Here is a 27,744-nt window from a genome sequence, read left to right as displayed (position 1 = left end):
CTTCAGGGAGGACCAGAAGATGAGGCACTACTAGCCACGATAGAAGGCAAAACCACCATATGTGAAAATCCCCTCATCATAGCACAGGCTTTGTAATGTCATCCTGCAGGAAGCTAAATAATGTCTGGATTTCACATGTTAATATGTGCTGGCAAAAGAATACTATGGGTTACTAAAGCAGTGGTAACTTCACCCTTTAGATTATGGAAAAATATGAAGGAGAAAAAAGACTAAAACTCTCATATTTAGCTGAACAGAAAGTTGATCATTTCGTAATCTCAAAAAGTGAAATCCTATTTATAGCAACAGTGAAATCAAATAATATGCGATCACTCTGAGGTTTGCAACATTTGACAAATTGTAATTTTGTTCTTCACAAACTCCTAAACACTTCCTGCTAAGTGACAACAAGCATCAGCAAGTTTCAACAAACCTTCTGCAGCTTCTTTATCTCACTATAAAGAACAGATGCCGTTTTGGGGCTGCTGTGAGCTCTTCTGTTCTTTGTGTAATATGCACATGTATATGAGAGTGCACATCACATGAAAATGTGATAGCCAAGGCCCGTCTCAAATGCTTTTTCTGTGGTGCACAGTAAGCAAACAGCTGGCTCCAGGCAAGAATCCTCTGTCAATCACAGCAAAAACATGAGCCACATGCAATTTCATGGCAAAAGTGACAAAATTTTCAGCATTAATAACAAAATCATTTGGGCTGTTAAAATATACAAAGATGCTTCCACAGTGTTTTCTAGTATGTTTGTGAAAATGATTGTCTATTTCTGCCTTTCACCAGTAGCAAAAGGGAAGCATCAAAAGTGTGTAAGTTAAATAGAGCTGGTGCTCCCAGGAAATAATTACTTTCAGGCTATCAGAGTGCTTTAAACCCTTTAGCAAAGAGCTTCCTATAAAACAAGGAGCCTGATAAACTGCAGATTTTAGTATGGTAGGAATCTCATATCATGAACAGAACAAATGTCACCTACATGCTAGAACAGTGTTAAGTAAAACTTTGAATGTCCAAGCCTTTGCCAGTACACAGCTTTCCTCCATTCTGGGCTCGTTTGCAATAGGGAGTATAAAGACCAACTTAGGAAGTCTCACTAACTACAGAGAAAAAGAGAGATTCCTCATAAAGATGGGAAGGGATTTGTGTTTAAAAGGCAAGAACATTCCTGATGGAGAAGGAAAGCAAGAATATATTCCACTAATGAGGGACTAAACATCAGAAGCAATGCAGGAAGCAAAACTGAGAAGTAAAAATCGATTGCTTCAAGGAGGGGGAAGAAAATTAGCAAAGTCAGAGACAAACAACTTACAGCAAGTACAAGAGGACTTACAAAAAGGAGTAGATCTTAACAGAAATATGTCTTGAGACAAGCAATGTCAATTTACCTTAGTATTAGCAGGTAGACAGCTGCATCATTACACAAGGGTAGAGAAGGTAGAAAACACAGATGTTAGAAGAAAATGGTGCCTACCCTACAGTTACTTTCTGATGCCATTTCTTCCATCCTGAGCAGTTTTCCAGTTTAATGTGCCCAGGTTTTCTGTTTAAAAAATTTCAGTGGGAAATGTCAATTCATTGACGCCAAAACATGTAGAAGAGAACGCACATGTTGCAGCAAACACAGACATTTTGTTCAGGAAGACTATACTATGCATATCCGAATAACCAAGGGGCACAGTGACAAGAGCATCTTCCTGGAGGCAGAAGACCCAGGTTCAGGCTCTGTTCCCCTGGAGTTAGAGCAAAGATTTCAGCTTCAACCTTTCCCCAGTAAGCCCTCAAGGCTATCCATTACTCTTGATGGAACATTTTCAATCTCAACTATTAAAGCAGCTCTATTTTGTATAAATTGTATTAAGTATTCATTGAATTTTGGGCTTCAACACCAGGGGTTAGTGCCCTAATCACCTGGCTATTCTAGGAAGACATGAGGGAGGGCAGAACATGGTAGGAATCATATAAAAAGACTCAATGTCTTTTACAAACTTCCTCCATCAAGCTCCACGCTCCATCACTGCTGACCTCACTTCTGGGACCCTTGCCACCTTTGCAAATCTCCAGTCCCCAGTTAGATTACGATTATGTCACTGGTAGAATTGGTTGACATGTCTTTGGAAACCCTTCTGACTCTTTTTTTTTCCCATGGGAGAATGCTAAAGGGTTTTGGTTTATCATGACAAGGCGTAGAACAATCTAGAAGTAACAAAACATTTTTGAATCAAGAAACAACTTCCTGACCAAGCCTAATCCTAAAGGTATATTAAAATAGTCCGTTTTTACTTGACTTTAACAAATTAACTTAAAATAAAACAAAAGAGAACAACATAAAGTGGAGAAGAGCAAAAAGAAATTGTTGGATGCACAAGTTGGCTGGATATTTACCTCTACACAGTTTCTTTTTTGAAGCAGAGATGTAATTTCAAAGTACCTATAAAGGAAAGTCAATGAAAAGGAAGGATAAGGGTCTTTTATTTGACAAAGCATAATTTAATTATAAAATACTAACACCTGAAGTTTAAAATTACATGGGAAAGTTTCACTTTGAAACAACATGGAGAGTCTTTTGCTGTTGTGGCAAGCTTCATCTAAAAATGCATTTTGCTGCCACCACAATAAAGTTATAGCATTACATATGCTCATACAGCAAGTCAAACAGTTCAGTTAACAAGAATGGCAATAGAGGAATAGGAGCATTGGGCACTGCAGAGCACAGCCATTCACGCTTATTGACTTCCCTGGGCTTGTTCCACATCGATTGCTCGTTTTCACACAGTTTGTATGAGCCAGCCTCTTGATCCTTCATTAATTCATCCACCCTGGGTGCATAGCACTCACTGCACAGACACCAGGTCAGACTCTTAAACACGGTGCTGAACTTGATCAGACGAAGGCCTCAGCAGAGTAAAGGCAACCTTCACTCTACCCAGGGGTTTTGCTAATCATGCCAAGCAGAGGACAGTGATAGCATACAAGAGAAGATTCACCAAGTGAATGGAGCAGGGCACAGTAAGACTAAATATAAGGGATGATTGCTGCCTTTTTTTCTTCTTCTCCCTGTCCCCATAGGATAAGTTGTGTGGAGCACTCATTATACACCTCATGACCAGTTGACTATGCCGAACTGTTGGGTCCTAATCTACGTGACAGCTGGAAGAGGGAATGGTCTTGGAATCCCACATCAATACACAAGCCTCTAGGTATGCTGTAATTCATAGATGGTGTTTTCCTGTGCTAGATCTCTCCAGTATCCTCACACCTACCAGGAGCAAGGAAAGGTGCTGGGTCTGCAGAGGGAGGTTTCAGTAACATTTGCTTTGAAGACATTTGGAGACAATTTGGTATGCACACCACACCTAGCCAACATTGTACCAAAGGTTAAAATTTATCTACCATTCTGTAATCATAGTCTCTCTTTCAACACCAGGAAAGATGTCAACATATAAAAAATAAACACTGGTCCTGTTCTTTAGTACTTTTCACTCTCTAAAATGGCCTCTGTGCTTTCATGTTTTCGAAGGAGTAATTTCTTGTCCAACTCAATTATACTTCTCACAGGAAGAGTTCATGACAAAACAAAAATAAACAATATATTCCAATTTCCTAAGATTATATAACATGGAGTATATTTCCAAAACTCTTGTTTAAGCAAGAGCTCCGAGTTTATGAGATAGTGTACATAAGGTCTGCAAAATCAAATTAAAAACAAGCTTTACCATAAAGTCTTCCCGCTGCCACAGGCAGGTCAGTAATTTCCCTGTCATTATTGATAACTTTTTTTTTCATTCCCTCTTCATGAAACTAATTCCAACACAACTTTCACATAGAAGAGCTGAGATGATAAAAGTCTTTGTGTTTTTATGATAATTATGAGCCATCTAAACTTATATAAACAAAAAATACAGTTGTGTCTGCCTCTCTTCTCAAATAATCCTTTGACCTATCTTGATTATCCAGGGACCTAAAAAATGAGGTCCAGTCTGAAAAGTGAAAAAATGAAAAATATTCCTGCTATTATTCAACAAATCTCTTTCAATTTTCTGTGTTTTGAAGGCAATTGGTATATATGACAAACAATGACAGCAGAGTTCCAATGGATGCAAGCAAAAGGTATATGATCCTTGACATCCATGTGTCATCTCAGGAGTGAATGTTATAAGAATTTGCCAATAAGCTTTGAGATCTTTGTGCTTGTCAGTGAGCTGTGTACTGTTTACATTTTTTTGCTTTGAATTTCAATTTTAATTCATTAATATGTGAAAGTAATCAAACTAGAAGAAATGTCAAGAGAGAATATGAACATTCATATATCACTGAGAATGAGCGGTACAGTGATTTCAAGTTTTAATTGCGAGCATGGCACACTGGCCGATCTCACTACTGATGAAGAAAAAAAGGTTGTTTACATCAGGAAACTGATCATGACAGTCATGACCTATGAAAAGCAGAATGCATTTTTTAATCTTTAGAACAAAGAGTCATTTTTAGTGTTGTATTTTTGCTTGAATAGACACATTACGGACGACCATATGATTTGCAAATCTGGTTTAGTTCATCCGAAAAATCCCGCAAATCAGGAATGTTCTTTTTCACTCTTAATCATTTTGCTTGGCCCCTAAATTAAGTGCAATTCAAACCCTTCTATCAATATGCATTCAAAATCAAAATTTCCCATTAGAGCTATTTGTAACTAAGAAATGCGTGCCTGTTGACACAAGAGCAAATGACATGAATGAACCTGCAGACCTCAAGAGAAAAAGGGAAAATGATACCATAACAGCCACCCGTCTGGTACTGATTTCATCGTATTTCCACCCAAATGTTTTCTTCAGCTTTTGTTTTTAACTTTCTTCTGGTGACATATTACAAAAACCTGGATACCTTGCTCTCAAGGAAAGCTTCTTTTTTTGTGTGAACTCAAAGGAATACCATGTGTAAAGTGCATATAGCAACATTATAAATAAAAGTGCTAATAGAACAGATATTGCAAAGCTCAGAAATGCAAACACATATTGAGGTTCACAAAAAAAGAACATGGTAAACCACTAATGATCGGATAATTTCATAGGTCTTACTCAAGTTCAGGGCAACATTAAGGAGACTGCAATTATTACTAAGCTCTCATGTTTTCAGTCACAGTGCCTTTAAAGAGTGAGTTATGGTCAATCAAACAAAAAGCTTATCACGGTCTTAAAGTGACTGATTACTATAACATCTCATTTCTAGTTTTGAAAAAAAAAGCTTATTTGGGGTCTGGGAGATGCTGGGTCTGTGTTTTCTAGATCTTACTATCCTCAGATTGCTGTAGATCTTTCCTATTTCTCCTTCTGCTCCCATTCTGGTGCTTTTCTGTTTTTCAATCACTTTCACTTGTTTTTAATCCCTCATAGTCTGCCCTAGCTTGCTTCCTCACACAGCTCTAACCTAATACCGTTCCCCCCACCCCCTTCTATTATTTCCTCTGAGGAAAAAGATGACGCTTCAAGTCTCATCCCCAGCAAAAGAGAGGGAAGAAGTGAACAGGCACATGTTCTCTACCAGCAGAAACAGAATTGTGAAACGGTCTGATAAAAATCAGCATCTATCTCATATGTGCTGACTACCAAATATTTATAAGTGACTCGTTTCCCAGCAACAATATTTCCTGGCAGGCAATGACGAATTCTTTTCTTTTCATGATTCAATACAAATTTTTAGTACCTCAAATGAAGTTGCTCATTCTTCATAATAAAATATAGAGTAGAGGTAGAATAAAGTAGAGCAAGGCTTAGAGAAGGGGAGGATGATTCATTTTGCCCTGATTACAAATAAAACACTGCAGGGTTTGTTAAAATTTGATGTGGATATCATTACTCCTTAAAATTTACTACCCCAGACTCCCTGTTGCTCCTAACACAATGCAGTGGAATACAAGAGTAACACCTCTTAAATTGTCTGACAAAATCCTGCCTTCAGCTGAAAATTTCTGACCCATCTGAAACCTCTGTTTAAGCTGGCTCTAGGCACAGCTTACAACTTTGCAGATATATATTCTTAAGCCTATGCTCTTTGCATATGCAATGAGCAGTCCCCTCAGTGATTTCAAATTCCACTTCCAAGCAAAGAGTTTTAACCCTCTAGTTCCTAGCAAAGGTGAGAAGACCCTCAAGACTAAACCCTGTGTTTCAAGTACTCAGACTGATAACTCACAGATGAGAATCTCTCTTCCCATCATGGCAGCCTGAGCAATTGGGAAGAAAGGGATCACGATCTGTCTCCCACTTGAGGAAGGAGGTGAACAAAAGAGACAAAGGGACAAAGACAGAGGCAGGGAGGGAGGGAGAAGATGTCTAAGGGCAAGCAGAGATCCGGGCTAATATGGATAACAGCAAAACCACCAACTCCTTTTTCAGTGTGTGCAACCCCAGGGAGGCAAATTCTGAGATCGTATTGTTCAAACAATGGATTGATCGGCATTTTCATGGGCTGCGAACAGGCCAGCTTGTGGTAGAGAGGGGGGTGGTGGGGGAACAAACAAGAGATTTGGAGCATTAGGGAACCGGGAGGGAGGCCAGCCAGGCATACTCTGCGCCATCAGCCCTGACATGTGGCCATGACTGCTTAAAGAGTAAAAATGCGGAGGAAGAGAAGTTAAGTAAGGCCATGCCAGAAGAGTTAGCTCAGCTAAGATCTGTCACAGGGAAGAAAAACGATTCTGAGTTAGAAGACACAGTGTCTGGGTAGGAGTAGCCATTGGAGTGGAGAGAAGCTGTGCTCTGAATGTAGGCTAAACACCACAGAAAAACAGACTGTAAGAATCTCGGCCTGGGTGATCTGAAAACCAATGAGCATCTCTGGTTTTGATCTCCCTCACTACCTTTAAAAGTTAATCAGAATATTTTTTTTTTTATTTCTCAGCCTTAATTGTATTCTGTGATAGCCAGAGTACAAAGATTAAACACATTAACTTAAAGCTTTACTGCTATCTCCCTCTCATTTGAGGAAGTAATTTAAGTGTCTATGTTCTGATGAAAAACTGTTTACATTAAGAAGTAGCAGAATGGATGTCAAGGTAGAAATAACACCACATTTGACTCCTAGACCTACTGCAAGCTACAACTTAATGGAAAGCCTACAAGGAAGAACTTTGTTTTCTGAAAAGACTTGTACCAACATTAAGTTTTGTGGCATTTTATAAGTCAATCATAAAAAGACAACCACTTAAGAATTTACATTACTCTGGATTTGCCCAAATAAATGTTTTATTATCCGAGACTACATCAAGCAAATACTGCAGAGCGGTAGTAGATCTGTAGCACAGTTGTTGGCTTTGAGGGCCTGATGCATGCACCGTATGGGTTTCATGGTAGGTAACTTTGAACTAGCTGTAATTTTTGGCCACTGCCAAATCAAAATGAACATTCTGGGGAGAGCAAAAAAGATCACACACTGCTGTATAGCTGAAGAAGAAGAGTGGTTTTTGTCTGAGGTTCTTTCTTTTAAGGTACAGGACACACACAGGAAAGTCTTCCAAGCTATAACTTCTTATGAAAAAGCACTGACAGCATGAATGAGTTCTATAAACATTTATTAAATAATTTTACAATAAATAGTAACACATTAAGTGTTATCATCACTTATTGTAGCAGTCTCATTCGAAGAGGGAAAGCACCAGCCAAATTACTTTTTAAGCCTTTAAGTTATTATTTTAATTAATATCTAAGATATAAATTTCTCTAGGGTTTCCCTAGAAGATCGTTTACTTTGTACAAACATTAGGATACTGTATATCTATATATATAATATTGAAATTAATAAAGAACTTTCTGATTGTTGAACTACCTATACTTCATAAGTGGAGTAGTGTGTACATCCTCTAGTCTTTTGGGCAGGAAAAAGCAGAATACACACTGGTAGTCCATGTTTGTTAAAGCCATGGAGGATTCAGATTTCATAAACTGCATATTAGTTTATGTCATGAATTTGGGTGAATTAGGAGTTGGTGCATTCAAGTTTATTTTGCAAAAATAAAGAGAAGAAGGAAAAATACAGCCTTAGATCCTTTTTCTCATTTTCATGTTCTTGCAAAAGTTAAACAGCTAACTCTCAGGCTCTTTTCCCTTCATTTTCTTCACTTTGCTAAAAGCTTTGACAAGACAATGATTTTTTTCCCCTAGTTAAACATTGTTCACATCTTACTCTCCCAAATCCCCACCTACTGTGAGAAAAAGTGCTCTGTAAACAGCAGCATAGGCTAAGAACAGGGAGATATTTTCATATGTGTTTTAACTGAAATGCCATTTATTTTAAACAAAAAAATCTCTTTGAAATATTGTAGATTATTCTAATATTTGCCTTAGAAAATGTATTTTGTGCACCCAGTAATTTTTCTGATCAAGATTTGCAGCCCTCTTGTTTTTTTTCACATGAAAACCCAATAGTCCCTTCCCTTCCTTTTCTTCTCTTTTTTAATACAATAAGGACACAAAATATGAGGTGCAAATAAAATCTCCTATACAGACACAGCAGGAAAATCTGTTGCTGTGGTGGCAAGTGGCTACCTACATATTGTACAGCAGAATACAATACTATTTCCTGAATTTGGAATGAATATTCTCTGTGCTGCTTCTATGATGGTGTGACTGGCTGGGTAAAGTAAGGGATGTTGTTTACCTAGACTTCAGCAAGGCTTTTGTCACTGTCTCCCATGACATCCTCAAAGGTAATCTTAGGAAGTGTGGGTTGGATGAGTGGACAGTGATGTGGATTGAAAACTGGCTGAGCAGCAATGCTCAGAGGGTCATGATCAACAGGGCAGAGTCTGGCTGGAGGCCTGTAACTAGCGGTGTTCCCCAGGGGTCTGTGCTGGGTCCAGTCCTGGTCAACGTATTCATCAATGACCTGGACGAAGGACTCAATGTATTTTCCGCCAGTTCACTGACAATACCAAGCTGGGAGGGATGGCTGATAGACCAGAACACCTGGCCAGGCTGGAGAGCTGGGCCCAGGGGAACCTCAGGGAATTCAACACGAGCCAGTGCAGGGTCCTGCCCCTGGGGAGGAACAACCCCCCGCACCAGCACAGGCTGGGGGGGACCTGCTGGAGAGCGGCTCTGCTGAGAGGCCCTGGGGGTGCTGGGGGGCAGCGAGGTGACCCTGAGCCAGCACCATGCCCCTGGGGCCAAGAAGGCCAGCGGTGTCCTGGGGTGCATGGAAAGGAGTGTGGCCAGCAGGGTGAGGGAGGTTATCCTGCCCCTCCGTTCTGCCCCAGTGAGGCCACATCTGGAGTCCTGCGTCCAGTTCTGGGGCCCCCAGTTCAAGAGAAACAATGATCTACTGGAAAGAGTCCAGCGGAGAGCTACCAAGATGATTGAGGGATGGAGCATCTCCTTTATGAGGAAAGGCTGAGAGACCTGGGTTTGTTCAGCCTGGAGAAGAGAAGGCTGAGGGGGGATCTCATCAATGCTTATAAATCTCCAAAGGGTGGGTGTCAAGAGGCTGGGCTGGACCCTTTTCAGTGGTGCTCAACGACAGAACAAGGGGCAACGGGCACAAGCTGGAACACGGGAAGTTCCACCTGCATAGGAGGAAAATCTCCTTCCCTGTGCAGGTGCCAGAGCAGGGGCACAGGCTGCCCAGAGAGGCTGTGGGGTCCCTTCCCTGGAGACATTCACCCCCCGCCTGGATGCGGCCCTGTGCCCCCTGCTCTGGGTGTGCCTGCTCAAGCAGGGGGTTGGACGGGGTGATCTCCAGAGGTCCCTTCCAACCCCCACCAGGCTGGGATTCTGTGACTTGTGTTTGCCACTGACCACACCACATAGCTGCAATTTCAGATCATCAGAGAATAAGGTAGCTTCCTAAAATGCATCTGTTTTGCCAAAGGAAAGGTGCCCATCATGGGGAGGTGGGGACGAGGAAGCTGAGGTGAACAACAGCCCTAAGCAGATGCCACTTGACCATGCCTCTTTTCCCCTTTCTTCTTCCCTCTTCCTTTTTTAGCACTAGTAATGAAGCGTGTGAGGTTTATTTTGACCTTTTGAGCAAGTGGGCAGGAGGCAGTGCACCCAGCGCCTTGGACTACATTGCATGCCCTGTGTTTCCTTTTTTGGCAGGGACCTTACCCCTTTTGCCCCATCTCTACCTTCCTTTTTGCAAAGGCACATTAAGACAAAGTGGGGAAGTAAGTTGCTGCAGCAGTGTGATGGGCCAGGGTGAATATCCTCTTCAGAGGACCTTCAGGACCTACAGCAGAGCCAGGGCAAGCATTAGGTCAGCATGCAGATTGCTGGGTGTTGGGGGAAAAGAGGAGGGTAAAGGAGGACCTGAAAGAGGAAAAGGGTGGTGAGAAAAGGAGCCTGTGAAGTGCCCAAGAACCCAGCAGCCAAAAGCCCCATTTCTAAGGTTGGAAAATACCTGTAAAATGCAATGCAAAATAGCCATATTTCTCAGTGCAAAATAACCATGTTTCTTACATACAAAACAACAAATTTCACTCATTTATTATTTCACTAATTCAGTGGTATAACCCAAGGACTTCAAAACACTGCCAATAACTAAGAAACCATGCCAATGAAGCTAAGAATTAGCATTATGACATTGTGAATAAGCATTATGCATAACATACGTACAAAGAGTCTGAACGTATAACATTGGTAACTCTTCTGAATGCTTGAGTTTGTTGTCTTTACAACTAGCTTTTTTATTGTATTAAGAGCTAAAAGTTCACAGCCAACTATAAGACACAACCCTCCCCCCAATTTTATGAAGTTTTTTTGACCAGAAACCACAAAAAATAACAAAGAAAACCCCGAAAAAATTCATCAACTATCTGCAGTAGATTTTCTTTTATCATACTTTGTGTTACTTGTTGCAACCACTGTTAAAGTGAGGATGAAACTAACCTTTTTATTCCTCCTGCATGCAGAGAGATTTTGGGATTTCGTTAGCTTTTTCTTTTTCTTTTTTCTTTTTTCATATTAATAAGCATGCTTGAATACCAGGTCACTGTTGAATACTTTCAAATTGCTCACTCACTGTCCACAGAGAGAGAGACGTTTCCAACTAAATTTGAATAACAAATTTGAGGAACCTGTGATCAGGTGAAAAAGTGTGCATAGATAATTCAGTATGAAATATTAATTTAGGTTTCCTAGGAAAGGTATTTATGGGCTACTCTATCACTAGCAGTAAAAGGAAATAAGAAGTAGAGATATAATAATTTTGAGAAGTACTCAGAAAAGCCAGCGTGTTTGGGGTTACTTGAGCATTTCAACACCAGTTTCCGTGCCTTGTTTAGCAGAATACTGGTGCGCAGATGTTAAATAGATATTCTGGTTTGGGGCCGAGAGCCCAAGACTCTGTTCTTCCAACTAATTACTTTAGTTTTACAATTAGAGCACAATGCTCTCTCCTCCCTCCTCCAAATGCTCCCTCCCCCCTCACTGTTCCCATAAGTAAACCCTCTGTGCTCGGCTCCATCAGCCTCCTATCCTCTAACTCACTGGCATGCTCCCTTTCCTCCTATCAGGCAAATAACTTTTTTTTGGCTTTATAGAGAGAAGAAGTTTGAAGGACACAAACACACAACCTTTGGGATTTTTTTTTAAGCAGAGTTCAGATGAGAGTGAACTGATATTACCAATGTACAAGCACTCATTTCTGCATTTTCGGGGGGAAGAAAAGGAAGATTTCAAGGGCAGAAAGGAAAAAGTAGAGACAAAGTTAGGTTCTTCTACCATTATGGAGCACATAATATAGCAGCATGACCAGACTTTCTGGTCATGTAGCTATACTGTACAGGAACAGACCAAAAGGAGTAAAACTATAGCTCTGCATTCCTCTACATATAACAAACGTAATCTTGTTACAAATAACCAGTCAATAAGGTGTAACAAAAATGAAGTTGTTTCCCACGAGACGATAGCCAAGGCGTGACATGGCCAGCTTTTCAAAAGGCAATTCACGGAAAAAACAGTGCAATTTTTACTATCAAGCAAGCAGATCCCAGAAATCATCTAAGAACAGGCTTTCACGCAGAGTAATAAACACATCTTAAAGTTAAAAACAAACCATTTTTGCCAATGATTCTCCTTGTGCCTGACCAGGGGTTTTTAATTATGGACAGTGACAGCTCCTTTCAAAAAGTTCCTCTACAACTTTGACAACTGGAATTTCCACTCTGTTGATATGAAGCTGACTTTTTTGAAGGTAATGTAAGTACTGTGTAATACATTAAGATAGATTTGACTCTTTAATATTTATAAGATTAGCATTTATATTAGACCATAATGAGCTCCAATTAGTATCATTCCAATCTAACCTAAGGTCTATAACCCAATTTTCTTACATTTCAGACATCATCTTCAAAAGTAAGATGGAAAAGAATTGATTGATTCACGACAACATTTTTTAGGGTCTACTGGGAAGAAGAATTGCTTGAATGATTGATCAGCATTTTTCATCTGTCGCTTGAGGTATCTTTTATGAAAAATACCTTGTAAAGCTATGAATTCACTGATAATAGCAAGTATTTAGAAATTAACTTTTTTTTTTTTTGCTTTTTCAAAATCTAAACATTTCTCTTGCTTGTCAAATAAATCTTTAATTAAATTGATTTCCCCTGTTGCATCCTTTTCACAGGTAGACTGTTAAATCACTTGAAACCTCAAGGTGTTGCCAGGCTGGCATCTAAATAAATTTATCCTGTATAACCCCTGCTGACACCCTGTGCTTTGCTCTAGTCAGCAATGCTGTGACTTATCAGAAAGCTCGCTTTGTGAGATTTTTAGCTCACATATCCACTGTCGTTTGAATGAGCCTAGTGCATCCACAGAGAGGTGTGAGGTGAAGGAAATACCTCACCCATGCGGGAGAGCATCTGATGGACACACAGAGCTTGTGCTTTGTGGAGAAGACATGGCATATGCCTGCTACAGAAGGGAATGGAATGTAAAAAGAAAGTATAAAAGGGTTATTAACCTCACAGAGACACCAGAAAGATGAGCCTCCCCTAACTTCAGGAATCAGTAGGCTGGTAAAGATAAACTTCTGAGGATAATTATAAGAGATGGGTTTTTTCATAAGGTTGTAATTTTTTACAAAGGTAGTCTTTGCTTTATGCATTTCAGTCAAAAGAGGCTAACTTTTTTGGAAGTGTTTCAGCAGAAGAGAGTCCTAAATCAGATACGGAATTGTTGTGGGAATAAAACACAAGAGGTGTCAGAAGTTGACACATTTGACCGGTGATGATGAACTAAGATAAGGCTGAATAAAGATGGAGCTGTGAGAGGACAGTGCCTTGCGTGCAAAATCCCACACCTCCATCACCTGGCCTCTGCAGCGTCTCCTTCCCGTAAGCATGCCCAAAGACAGATCCTATTTCTTCTTCTGAAGAATTACCAGAAATGATTACTTCCATATCAAATGAAAGAATGTGTTCTCTAACATTCAGCCTACATAAACGATGAGTAATTTACCTATTCATATTCATGACACATACAATCTGATTTATGCACGTCTCTTCAAGCAAGGTCTCCCACCTGCTTTTGAGGACTCTCCCTTTACCAAGCACAGTTCCCTGGTAGCATACACTAATTCGTTAACAATCCTATGCTTTTGTACATGCTCCCTACTTTAGATTTTACCCTATGAAAGTCCTTCTAAACATAAATAAAATAAATATAAAATCTGTTCTTAGGCATCATATTAGCAGATGCTGCTCTGCCCATAGAAATATTACGATAGATACCAATAGTCAATGAAAACAAAGATTAAAATAACATTCAGAATGTTGCCCTTATTCTCAGTTTAGTCTCTCATGTCTTTCCACAAGATGGGCACATTCTCTAGTGCGTAACTCACTAGGAATGATTGTTGCTCTGAAGTGCATCACATAAGCACATCACGACCATGTGCCCACCACGCTGCACTTCACAGCTTTTCTGTCTTCTGCAGCACTGTCCCTCTCTTGTCCCTCAACCTGAAGTTAGAGGGCTAAGACCCTATCTCAAAACCTATTTTCAGGCAATAGTTCCCTGATAGATATGCTTCACTTCAATTTATTTCATAAGTTAGGATTTGTAGTCTTGATTTCCAGTAAAAAGAACAAATTCTGTCCTATGTGCCTTGTGAGCTCTAATAAACCATTACCCTCCTCTACTAATTTCCATCTTCAGTTCAGTCCATGTTATCAAGTCCTCCTAAACGAGTATTCAGATCAGCTCATAACCAGTAGTCCATCAGTGCTGATGGAACGTCATCCATCGTGTTTCGTGTTTCATGTTTCTGTTCCCTCAGTATCTGCCGGAGACATTAAATGGAAGTATTTGGAAAACAATCCTTCATTCTCTTGTTTCATGAAGCAGTCTCAGTGATCTCTACTTTCCTGCAGCACGTCCACTTTCAAGTAAATTCTGTTAACTCTCCAGTTCAGCTGGCAGTGCTGCTTCTTTGCTGCTTCGGTTGTATACTTTTCTCTGTGCCCAGGAATTGTAAAATCAATTTGACTCTACACGTCATGTAGCAAAGGAGGATTATGCAGGGATATCAGTGAAGGTCCTGAAACAGAGGTGTGTTTTAGATGGAGTGCAAAATTAAAGAATACCGTTTCTGCAAACCTTCCCCACTACAGCATCATCCACATGCTAATCCATTGAAATCTTTCCTTTTATGACCCACCAGCTTTCAGGGAAGTGGGCTGTTTCAATATATCAAATGTGCTACACATGTTCTTGCACTCTTCCAAATGAAAATCAATGCAGGAATGAGAAAAGGTGTTGCTCATAACAGAATTAAAAAAATAACTAAAGGTTAAAAAAGAAAATCTGTCAAGACTGGAAATCACGTATCCAACAGAAGAAATGAGATGAATCCTTAAATGCCCGCGGAAGTTGTGATTAAACACAGACCAAATGGCATACTTAAATTAAAGGTAATTGGAAGTTTGAATTGTTCAGAAGACACTAAATTACAGTTCCTAAAATGGCTGGGATACCAGTTGTCCCATCAATGACATACTTCCCTCCCTATCCTAAACTGATAGAGGTACCTTTATGCTGGCAGTTTTCAGCTAACATTAAAATGAGCAATCAGAATAATGAAAAAGTCTAATGACTGAATTAGAAAGCATCTTGCAGCCAAACCCTTTATCAGCACCCAATGTTAGAGGCACCACTACGGAAAACATCTCAAAAGTAAGGGATTAGTACTGTACTATTTCCTTTATGCCTACGCTCTATTTTAGGGGAGAAAAATAAAAAAACCCAAAGAAAAAATTCATTTGTTTGCCCTACCTCTTTCTGCATCATCCATGTTGATTACCAGTGTTGGTTTGGGGCAATTAAAACAGTGCGAGTGATGAATTTGCATACCCATTTTTATATTGACTGTACAGCACTGGTGGGAGAAAAGAGGTAGTTAGCTAAAAACTCATTAAGTAAGTTATGCATGCAGACAGAGAAGCTGCACTGAAAACAAACATACAAGAAAAGCATTTCTGGATCAGACCAAGGGTTCATCTCACTCAGCAGCATATTTCCAATGGCAATCAGAAGCAACTGCAGAGGAAATCTTAGTACAGGAGAATACATAATACTTCCATTAACACTTTCTCAACCACCAGACCTTTTCAGTTCTGGGTCCTCTCGAGAAACATGTGGCCTTTATTTAGTCAGAAAACTCCAGTGGATTGCTATTGCCTGAACCTCTGCAGCTTTGCTTTGGTTGCTTGTTGTCTCAGCTTTCGCACACTGCCTTGGCAAGGACTTCCATAGCTCAGATGCACATTACGAGCACGGCTTTCTTTTGCCGGCTTTCAACATGACTTCTACTAGCTTCTTTATCCCCTCCGGAGGATCTGATAGAAGTAGCATGGTATTAATTCCTTCCAGTAATGTTTGTAATTCCTCTATCCATTCATTACAAGTACGCTTATCACCACGATGTCTAGGGGCCCTTTCAGAGCTCCTCCTGCTTTCCCAGGGATGTAGCAGCAGCCAGAAAGGCTTTAATCCATCTGCATGTGGTAATAAGTTTGTGACCTTTATTCTCTAAGGCAGACCTCGAAGTTAACTATGCATTTGTGACCAAGAGATTCAACTGCAGCTGAGGGCTCTGCAGGAATTGCTCTCAGACTGCTCTGATAAGACTCCGTGCAGAATATACCTCTCAGTGATGTTGTAGATTTGATATAAGATGTCCACAGAGACATTGAGTTTCTCTCTGCCTACATTACCAAAAGAAGGGTAAGAGAGTAGGGCTCAATAACAGGTATTAAGCATTTTTTAGCTATTTCAATTAGAAAGAATTTTTGCTTTTCAAATTTCCAGTAGCAGATATTTTTTGCTAAAAATGCAAATAGCTGAAATGCACACATGCTATTTTAATAAAACAAATGTAATTTTTTTGCTTCAAGCAGGCTCCATTTCTCTAGAAAAGATGACTGCCTTGCTAAGCAAAATACTTTTCAGAAAACTGGGTCCATTTTCCCATTTGAAGCAAAATGCATATGGCTAAGCCACTATTTATGAGCCAACATATTTTCAAAAATAAGTACATCTAATTTAAGAAAGGTCTTTGGAATCTGCTTTGAAAACTACTACATAGCAACTTACGTGACTTGTACATCTCTTGGGATCATAAACTGGGCTTAAAGGTATAGGAAAAAGCAGTGATTTGATCAAAGATTTTGCTTAAAATAAAATATTTGCTAGGGGTACAATCACTTATTGGTATTTTAAATAAACAGGCAGTCTTTGCTATTTCCTAAAGCCCTTTTGGGGTATTTTTTCCAGAGAAGCATTTCCCAGAGGCTTTTATCATGTCTGGAAAGGGGGCTTATTCACAGAGTATTATTTATGATTTGTCTTCAAGGTATATGCTATTTTTTGGACAATGTCTTCTGTGGAAAACAAATAGTTCAAGACAGAATACTTTTAAGTTCAAAACAGTCTAAATTTCCCCTTGCCACACAAGAAATAAGCCAGTCTCATATCTTTTGCTGTAAATATTTCAAAATATTCAGCAACGATCTTATCTATGAAATAGGTCAGTGAACCCTAGCTATTAGTGACTCTGACACTACACACAATACTTTTGTACCATTTTCCATGAAAAACAGGAGATCCTTACATGTCAGGCACTTGCCCGCATTGGCTGGATGCCAAACCAGATCCTGAGGAGACCTGGCATGCCTTCAGCAAGTAAATAGAAAGTTGTTGGCCATGTTTTGCATCAGGGTCAGGATTTCTGCCCACCTGCTACTGTGCCGTTTCTCAGTATGGGCCAGCAGATACACTCCTGAAAGATGAGATTTTATCACTTATTTTATTCCACCTGCATCCAAAGCCCTGAAATCCCTTCTTTTATTACTTCAAAGGCTAAACAACTCGTTCAGAGGAAAATCACTTATTTTCTGCACCTTAAATCCCCAGTCAACATCATCAAGAGCTACTCAGTTATTCCTGCGATATTCTTCTGGATTTTTCCCCCAAGGACATTTCACTAAAAGCATATATAGTTATAGAGCTGTTTCAGAATTTGAGCAATAGTTATGGTCTACAAAATGAAAGCTATATTGCAGCAGATGAGAAACAATGGAAGAAAATGGAGGCACTGGAGAGGATCAGCTGTGGTTCTGAATTTCTCACAGGTGTACGATGATTACCTGGTGGATCACACACATCAGTGTGCTCTGAAGAGAAAAAAGGCACTCACTGAAGCCTGTGTTTCAGCCCGAACTGTTCAATGTAATTCTAACTGCAAAACGAGAGAAATTTGTCCACCATTTTAGCACATTTCTTTTTATTTCACTGAAAGCACAACTGGGAATAAAGTGTCCATCCAAATGGCTTGTTTGGAGCTGACGGCAATTCTAATCACTGTCTTGTTTAGGTTGATAGATTAAGGGGAACAACAGGAAGTTTAATCAACTCTAATCTTTTCCAGCCCAGAAGCTGTATTTCAGCTAGTGTAGTAATTGAGGATATTTGTGTTGTGTGTATCACTTGTGTGACTGTGCATAAGGCATTCAGTTACCAGGTTGGAAGGTGCATGTACACTTGGCTAAGCACATCTAATGATTAATTTAATGTAAGGTTCTGCATCACCAGGTTAAAAAAGATATCTCTATAGCAGCAGGATTAAGTCTTTTCAATGGATATGTTTTGCAAAATTAAAAGATGGAGTGATCTGTTTTCAGTTTTCATTACTAAAAGGCTAACTCCTCAAGTTTATTAGCTCAGTTGTGATTGGCTCCTATCTTTCATAATACTTTTGTTCCTTGATGAATAAGTAGAGATTTCAGCAGCAAATGAACCTGTATTATGAATTTAAAACATGTTCTTCTCTGTATAATATTGTATGCCAGTTTAATAAGCCAAATATTAGTGCTGGTAGAAATCATCCAAAAGTGATCCTGCCTGAAAATTTTACTCTGAGTCCATATGTTTCCACGAAATTCTTTTACCTATGAATATGGAAAAAGAAGACACGGACAAGAGGATTATTGAAATTGGAGATTAAAAAATATTTAATGTTTGAGTGTGTTTTAACACACTAGCCAAACAGGAGAGTTCATTGCCATAGCATTGAGTTCAGTTTAGTTCTTGACTATCATGATTGATGACCAAGTAGGTAGATAATTTTTGGTTTTGATTTTATGATTCCAATCCAAATTTTACTATGAAGGGTTTCACAATCCTTACACTGGATTGTGAAATCAGCTTGCTAAGGTAAAATTAGTATTTAAGAGGAAATACTCCAGCACAAGAGCTGACAAAATAGCTGCAACAAATGAAGCATTTATTGTGAGAAGTCATGAGAATTATTTTGCCAATTGTCAGCTAAACATCGAGCATTTTCATGTTAACTTGGAAATAGCAGTCTCCATTGAGAAACCCCAGCAGCTGAAATCCTGCTATTCACAAGAAAATAATAAGAAAAAAAGCCCTTACTAGACAATATTACTTTGTATTATCTACCAGACCCTATGCATGAGCTCTTCTCTTGAATATCCCCACTTTGTTTCACACTGATGTATTTAATGGCTTCATTTGTGTATTGGTTCACATTTTCATTATATTTTGCCATTTAGCATTCTCCATGATTGTGTTTCATTGAACAGATGCACTACAGTTTCTCTGCAGCAAATTCTATGATCCATAATTAGATGTCAATATGTTTTCTTGTAATGCTATTGTGAATTAAACACATTTTTAGTTACATGGACATTAATTAAAATCATATGCTGAATTGTTACATCTTTTCAAGCCAGTTGGAGAAAATATTTCTGGTTTACTTGAGTGCTGTAGAGCATTTCATTTTATTTCTTCATTAGTTACTGTACTGGAAGAATCTACCCCCATCCCACCCCAAATGACGCAGTATTAACGTTTATAACAAGATCAATCCTGCCCTGCAATGCACGCATCTAAGTGCTAAAGAATGCCTTTGGTCATACACACTTAAACAGGAGATGAGGACACCTTCTCTCTAGGAACTAAGATCTGCATTTATTAAACATGACAGAGGGAAAGGTAAGATCCGGAGTTTACCTTCATCCCAGGTGTCTCTGCCTACACAGGGCATACTGGAGAATAAATGTATTACAGTAGGAAAAGGTGACCTTAAATCAAGGAAGAACCAGGTCTATAGTCCCAAACTAAGTGCCTACAAGCAAAGTTTAGAAACTTGACTGCTGTTAACAGGTAGGAGGAACAGAGGGAACAAGAGTAGTACCAAGATCTTGCATAATCATTGACATGTTTTATATACTAAATCATGTAATTTTTTTTTTGCCTGTAGGGGAATCAGTTTTGATGGGCAGGAGCTAAGAATTTGCTTTAAAAAAACTCTATAGCAGTAAGTTTTGGAGGAGGTTTCAAGCAGGTCCCAACAGAATGAATGGCATAAGGCTGGCATAAGATGTGTGAAATAACTGTAAACAGCTAGTGGGATGTGAGCTAGTGAGGAAAAGAGCAAAGAACAGCTTAAAATAATAAGGCGAACCAGTGAGAACCAATATTCTTCCCTATTATTGTAGGTGGCATGTCCTTCCAAAAACACCCTTTTGCTTAGTATAACATTTATTTCTACTTCCTACTCACTAAGGGCAAGTTTTGCCTCCACTTTTCAGTTGCTGAAGTTTCCAAGACATAAGTGATGGTATTCAGAAAAGTAAAAGCAGGATGAAGAAAGGAAGTTGGGGTTCAGCCTCTGCCTGGCGGAGGTTCACTCTGTGGAATATATTGCTGTGGGCTGCAGAGGGGCAGAGACAAGGCAAAGAGATATCCACTAAAAACAAAAAGCTAGCTAGATCGCTTGTTTAAACGCCCCATCAAAGGCAAAGTACGGCTGAACTGTTCAAAGGGAGGGTTCTGCGCTGCCCCTCTTTTATTCTCCTGCTCTGGCACATCCCTTTTGCAAAGTCCCTCTCTCCAGAGAATTTAGTTACGCGTGTGAGTTTGCTCCAGGAAGAAGCAATGACCTAGATAAGAGCCCAGTTCTGCTTTTTCATACAATTGTGTCATGCACCACCATACGAACATGTTCTGCAGGATCTCAGTAGTTTTCAAAGGTCAGGCTAAGGATTTGATTAGGAAAGTATGATAGAACATACAGGGGAAAAAGAGAGATTAATCCAAGCCACTAAATGAGCGTCTGTCATCTGTGGGAATGTAAAGCTGCCCTGTAACACTTTTACACCCCACAGGTATTTTGCCGCAGCGGGAAGACATTGCTAAGTTGGCTACAAAAGCAGTATTTCTGCAGCTTTCCTCATTCTGTCCTCCCTCACCCCTCTCCATATGCAGCTGTATAAGGAAGATTATAACTAGAGTTTGTGGGGATGTGCCTTCAGCATTTTCCAGAAGATGCTAATTGATTAAAATTTGAATGTTTATAAGATGGGTATTTGCAAAATGAGACATTCAGAAGGAGAAACGGAAAAATTTTTCTTCATCCCATTTCATTGTTATCTGAGTAAAAAGTTCAAATTTTTAGCTTTCAGAAGATACAGAAAGACTTATGTGAAAACAAAAAACTTATAAATGACTGCCTTTTCCCAAGTTTTCAGCTTGTGAAAGTTAGAGAGATTGCAATTTCTCCTCCTGACTTAGCTCTATTTTCAGTGAGAGCACATGCGGTTCTAATGAGTGCCATTAGGTCCGTGACAAATTTTCTGAGTATCAAACCTACTTATGGTAAAACACAGACTTCACAAAATTAAAAATAGTGTATTGAGTTCTTAGGAGATTGAAAGGCAAACATTCTGAACTGTGAATAAGTCAATTTTTTAAAACCTGTAAGAAATCTCAAATTTAGAGAGGAGCTCAATTTGCATGCAAGATATACTGTAAATTTTGAACACAAATGTCATTGAAATGTTCACAGAATTAGGTTATACAAAAGACAACTCTGACTGAAGACTCTTTACTATTTGCAAGTATCACATAGGCAAATAGCTAGAGCAGTTATGAGTTTAAAGACTATAGATCAAGGCTTGGATTCTCTGAACACATCAAAAGTCTCATAGCAGCTCCCAAGGTTCTGCTGATTAACCCAGTAGGATATTAATTAAGGAAACATCTGCCATCCATACTCAGCATTCTCTTTCACCAATTAGGAGAGATCTGGGTAATTCAGACTTCTGAAGCACATCTTTATTTCTTTTTTTTTTTCTCTTTTTTCCTTCTTTTTTTTTTCCCAGAGAATTAAGTCTGTACAGCACTGACTGAAATAAGCCAGTTTACTACAAAAACAGACTGTAATACCTACTGGAAGTAGCAGAACTGAAGGAAAAAGAAGATTATAATTTTAAATATAGTTCAGGCTACCTGACCCAGTTTTGTATAGCTGCTGGATTCTCAGGCAGACATCTTCCTGTGCCAGGTACTGGAAGAACAAGGGGTTAGCTCGTCCCTTCCCAGAGGAAAAAGCTCTGAAGCAAAGCAAATCAACAAAAGTATTCAGTGGAGCTCCACGAAAAAGTCTAGATAGGGAGAACAGGATTATTATTTTTGAAAGTTGCGTACAGAAAGGTCAAAGTTAGAGATATGTTAATCATTTTGCTTGCACTATATCTGCCTTCTCATGATCTTGAGGTACTTTGTAACACTGGTGGTGACATTTGTATGACCACAGTCAAAGGTACAGTGCTGTTTCTGTGGTGCCTACTTTGCAGAGGTTTATATATTTCACTTAAATATACACCAGAGTGTAGCAGATCACCAGCAGACCTTTCTTACCCTTGTTGCCAGCACACAGCCCTGTCCAGTTTGCCCCACCTTACATCTTGACTTCACTAATCAAAGCCAGGCAAACGCTGAAGCCAGTTGTGCCTACTCAAAGCTAGCGGAGATCTATCACTCTCCCAAAGCTTTCCCTAGTCCACTGCTTCGATCGCATCATCTTCCTTGCAGTCACTTTAGTTCCCCCTTCTTTAACCTGCTGTGATCTTCAGCTTGTGCCCCCACCTTGTCCCAGTTATCTCTCCTTGTCCTCTACTGGGATGTCAGCAACTCCATCCAACACACAACAGACCATTTTTGGTGCTTTCACTCTTGCTGCCCATGAGAACACGGGGTCGCTTGTAAACACAAAGAACCACTTAACTTTTTTATTTCAAAACTAACCTTAAAAAAAATCTCCTCTGCCATGATGTTTTTTAAAAAAATATGTCCATGGTTTAGCAGCTGGTGTGCCGAGACCACTGCCTACTGTGCCAGTCAATTTCCTCTTATTTTTAACACTCCCCATGTAGGACCAGCCATCTGTTTCTTGTTTTATCCTTTGATTACAATCTTTTGGGGACGGGTTTATTTCTGTACATTTAGCACCAGCCAGACTGGGGTCCATGAACCCAGGAAGTCCCATTCAGTAGTATACAAATACATAATAAAGCGCTTCATACTGCAGTTGTGGGGATTGCGTTTATTTTCCTTTTGCCATTGGAATGGGAAGTAATCCAACATTTTTCTTTAGTTCTTTGTACTTTTTAAACTAGAATCCAATAATAGCATAGACAAAATAGTAAAACAATGTTGTTGTTTTTACAGGTATGTCATACAATAACACAAATTAAGGATATAATTTATTGCCGAATACCAAATATCTGCAGTGAACCTTTCTTCCCCGCATAAGAACACTGAATCCCAAAGCAATGTATGATGCACTATGTTTTGTTGCTTAATTCTTAATTACCACTGAGACAGAATACATGCAGAACTGTGACTAGTTTTATAACAAAAGAAGTGAAAGTGTAGAAGAACTGAAAAAAAAATTATAAAAACTGGGAGTCTTGCAAGACTTACTTCAAGTTTTCCGAAGGTACTGTCTAAAAGGGCTTAATTTCAATAGTTGCTGTGCAGTAAGACCTGCTTTGAATCACTGAAAGGTCTATAAACCAGAATTACAGAACTTGGGTAGATGGTGCCCTCTGCGTTGGTACCATCCACCTCATTGCTAAAATGCAGGCTGCATCAAATAGATGCCAAGTTTTTCCAAACTGCAGCCTTCACTGCCACCAAAGATGTGATTATTTTGTCCCTGCAGATGTCTTTTCAAGCTTGTTTTAAAGAGCCCTCGTTACACTGCTTTGCACGGTAGGGGCACGGCAGGTGGCAGATCATTTTGTGAACTGGCTTTCGTAAAACAACAGCAAAAGGTGGGAAAGGCAGTTTCAGATTTCCTTTTTGTCTAAGGCAGCTTGATTGCATTTTCCCATATCAGCTCCCTAACCATCCAGAGACAGGTCTTTGGTGAAGCTGCACCAATTGCTTCTCCTGAAGATATTGCATTACTTCTTGCAAAACTAAATGGCTGTGCCTCCAATTCTGCTCCTTTTTACAGTAGACGTATGTGTGTTGTGTACCAGACCTTAGGCTTTCCTGCCATTTGTCCAGGTCCAGTGTATCTTCACAGATAAGAAAGTGTGGGAATGCCTACTTGATAAATGCCAGAGGGGTTTAAACATGTTAGTATTTCTCAGAGCTGAAAAGTGTTGCACACTCCCAACCATGCCCAGAAGATGAAATTTATTATGAAATTTTTCTTCTGAAAGAAACAGGCTGGAAAGGATTTGAGTTTCAGAAGTTACATGTCGAAGAGGTGGGTTTAATCATCAGAATTTTGGCCTGAGGTGAAGAACGGTGATTAATCACCTAATCACATCATTTTCTGTATCTAGTTATGCATACAATATACTCCCTTTTCTAACATGATCCTGTATGAAAAATGGCTGTGTGATGTATCTGCTATATGGAAACAAAAGATAATCAAGTCACTAAAAAAAAAGGAAAGGAAAAATATCCAACAAGCTAATACAGAAGACAACAGAGAGATGGAAAAAAAAAAAACAAAACCCAAACAAAACAGAACAGTAGTTAGCCAGTCATTTTATTTTGCTGTACTTCTTGATTTATGAAATCCAAGAACAAAATATGTGAAGAAAAAAAAATCTCTCCCTTGGACATTTGCTGGTATTTCAGGTCACACTATGTAAGATGCCTTATTTTAAGGATTTTCAGAGGATTACTTCTTCTGTGTCTCTGTTTTGAATTTGGAATTCAGGAAAAGACTAATAAAATTAACCAGATCCACACTGACACAAAATCATGTAACATATCACACATCCACACAGCAGACATCAAAACACAAGGGCACAATCCTGCAACCTTTTGCTCAAGGAAGTCTTTTTGTCTTTTTTCCATGAAGACAGCCCTAGAATACCATACACGTTCTTTCACAAACACAACATATACAGTACTTCACATCTGGAGTACTCTGGAGCAGAAGCTTAAATGTGCCAAGTTATGTGGTGCTTGCTGTTGTAGCAAACGTCTGCTAGGGATTTATAGGGGAAAATTTTGCTTTGGCAAGGGTGATAAACATGTACTAATAATACTTTTCCATCTCAAACATTCATGTTTCTATGGGTAGACAGGGACCAACAAACTTATCCATTGGTGATCTAAACCAAAACATGAGCCCAGAGGTGAAACCCGCTGTGCCAATAAATGATTTTTCCTACCCTGAATCCACAGGTTGCAGAATGCAGGAATTAAAGCTATCATTCATTTTGGCTTGTTCCTAGTGTTGCTGTATGAAAGCAATGGCTGATGAGCAGCTGCATCATCCTGGTGCAAACTCAACGAATTTGCCCCAACATAAAGACAAATCACTCCAGTTATTAAAAGATAAGCAGTCACTAGGAGAGGAGCTGATTATTCTACCATATTATACTATCCTCTCAAATGTCTTGATTTTGTTTGATTTTTCCCCATCAAGTGCCAGAAAGAGCTGGCTGTCAACAACTCGCAGGTTCCTTTTACAAAGCTGTAGATTTTCCAAGACTACGCACCAAACCAGAATTTGTGATGATTTACACCCACTCACGCTGTACATGCAGATGGAAATCTGAACAATGAAACAAAGCCCGTTATATATCCTTCTTTTTGTGACCTGCAGTGCCGGGCTTTATATGGAGCACCCGATGGTAGAAGTTACTTTATATGGAGTACTCTCTAAAGATTGCAAAGATACTACAACTCACCCCTACTCCACCAAAAAAAAAAAAAAAAAAAAAAAGAAGGCCTGATTCCTGGCAGTAATAGCCCCAGGAAAGTTTTGACCCATTCTGTGAAGACTGGGGTACTTTTCCTTGTCTTTCCTGACACTAAGTTTTATTTCTAAACCGTGAGAATTGTGTAGGGTTTGGGCAATGGAGAAACCACACCCTATTTTCCTCTTGCCCCAAATTATATAGCAGTGTAGTCTTTATTCCCTGTGGCTGGCTTACTTCTGATCCACAGTGACAGGAATAAGCAAAGAAGCAATCTTTGCTTACACACACCAGATTTGAACACCTGGAGAGGGGAGAAGCAGAGCTGAATGTTTCCCTTCAGAAAGTCCTCGGCTCTGGTTTTCATCAATTTTCAGTCAATTCACAGTATCAATATACTATGATATACTGACAATGACCCACCTTGTTAGACTTTTCCTTCATGTGATGAATGAACGTTGCTAAAGAATAAAGTTAAACGGTAAGTTCACACAGATAGTCTTCACAACTGGCTATAAATCTAAGTGGGTGAGAGCTTCTTAGCCAGCTGAACAGAGTCATTCAGCACACAACTAGCATAAAAGACTCAAACTTGTCCTAGGCACTTACCTGGGGCATTTCCGGGATTCTTGGAAAGAACTAACGGCTTCTAGTGTTTACCCTATTTCAGCCTTCCCAGGTATCTTATACCACTCCATCTCCAGTACTTGGCAGTATCACTGCTTTCTCCATTTAGAGTGACACTTCACACCATCTCATCTCAGATAACACTTCTGCCTTATATTATTCCAATAACCAGGCAGATCTATCCCATATATATATCCTTTATGATATATAAAATAAGTGAACTAGAACTCAGCTTACTGATCTTTTGTTTGTGGAAATAAATTGAAATAATATTAACTCCTCATTTTATATTGCTCAGAAATAATAAAACATAAAAAGCAGGTTAAATATTTGGATCCCTGTTAATGATTTGACTCACACCTAAATTCTCCTTTGGCTTTGAAAGGGTGGGAAAGGTCAATCTTCCTGCAATACCATAATGCATCCTTACATTACCAGAATAATTACGATGAGTTGAGTAAATTCTATTAAAGGCTAACATTAAAGTTAAAGTGAGCAAAACATGTAGTCCTGATCAAAAGGCATATGCTTCTCTGTGTAATTTGTTCTATAAAGCACTCACTGTCAGACTTTGTGGTATTCATCAAAAAAGGTAACAATTTTTGTCTTCCCCTTCTATATTCAAACTATAAAATCTTTTAAAATATAAAATCAGGAAAACCACAGTCATTAAGGCATGTATGATGTTAATCTAGAATTACATCTAGTACTACACCCAGTACGAGGCCTGTCAGTTAGCAAAGGCTGTATCCACCCATGCACCATCCGTTTCTGATGCCTGTCATATGATTGACAGATCTCAGGGTCAGCAGTGCCTATACTGACATGGAGAACACAAAGCTACATCGGAAAGAGCCCAGATCCTGAAAGGCTCAGTAGTTATATATTCAGATATTTTAGCCCAATACACTGAAAGTGTGCTACAGACAGGCTGTGACCATTATTATAGCAGATAAGCTATAAGCTAATGCTCCTCACTTGCCCTGAAGGGAGGCTTGAAACCTAATGTTTAGAGAGAAATCACCATGTCTAAATACTCACAGTTTCCATACCTGAAATGTTTTTCAGGTTTCTGTAAGCTAGTTGGGTCGCATGCTTATTTCACTGTGCAGGAAAATGTAATGGTTAAGCCACAGCATACCTTGAACTGTTAGACAGTGATGGCAAAGGGGCACTAACTTATTTGACAGGCCCAAAAGTCTCACTTTCTTCAAAAAGTGATGGCCCAGACATATAATCCATACACAAGTAAAATCTCTCAGATCTTTCTGGGTAAAGTTCCTCCCTCTCTTTCTTCTTCCCTTCACTTGCAATTCCACACGCCCATGCGATACTGGAGCAATTTGTCCATGCGAGGAGCTGTGCCAGGAGGAATCAGTCTCGGCAGCTACTCTGCAACGGGCACCACAACCCCACTGCACTGCCTGTATCTCAGAGAAACCACCTTCCCTTTCCAAGGGACAGACTACTATTCAGTTTTTTCATCATTACTATTTATGCAGCTCTTCCTCACCCTGTCCCCCCACTTCCCAGTCCATCATGAATGCTCTGAAGGGCTTTTAAGCTATGTTATTTCT

The sequence above is a fragment of the Phalacrocorax aristotelis genome, chromosome Z (assembly GCF_949628215.1).
Source record: "Phalacrocorax aristotelis chromosome Z, bGulAri2.1, whole genome shotgun sequence".
Taxonomy (NCBI): Eukaryota; Metazoa; Chordata; class Aves; order Suliformes; family Phalacrocoracidae; genus Phalacrocorax; species Phalacrocorax aristotelis.
The sequence above is the reverse complement of the archived record's forward strand: the minus strand, read 5'-3'. Positions refer to the sequence as shown.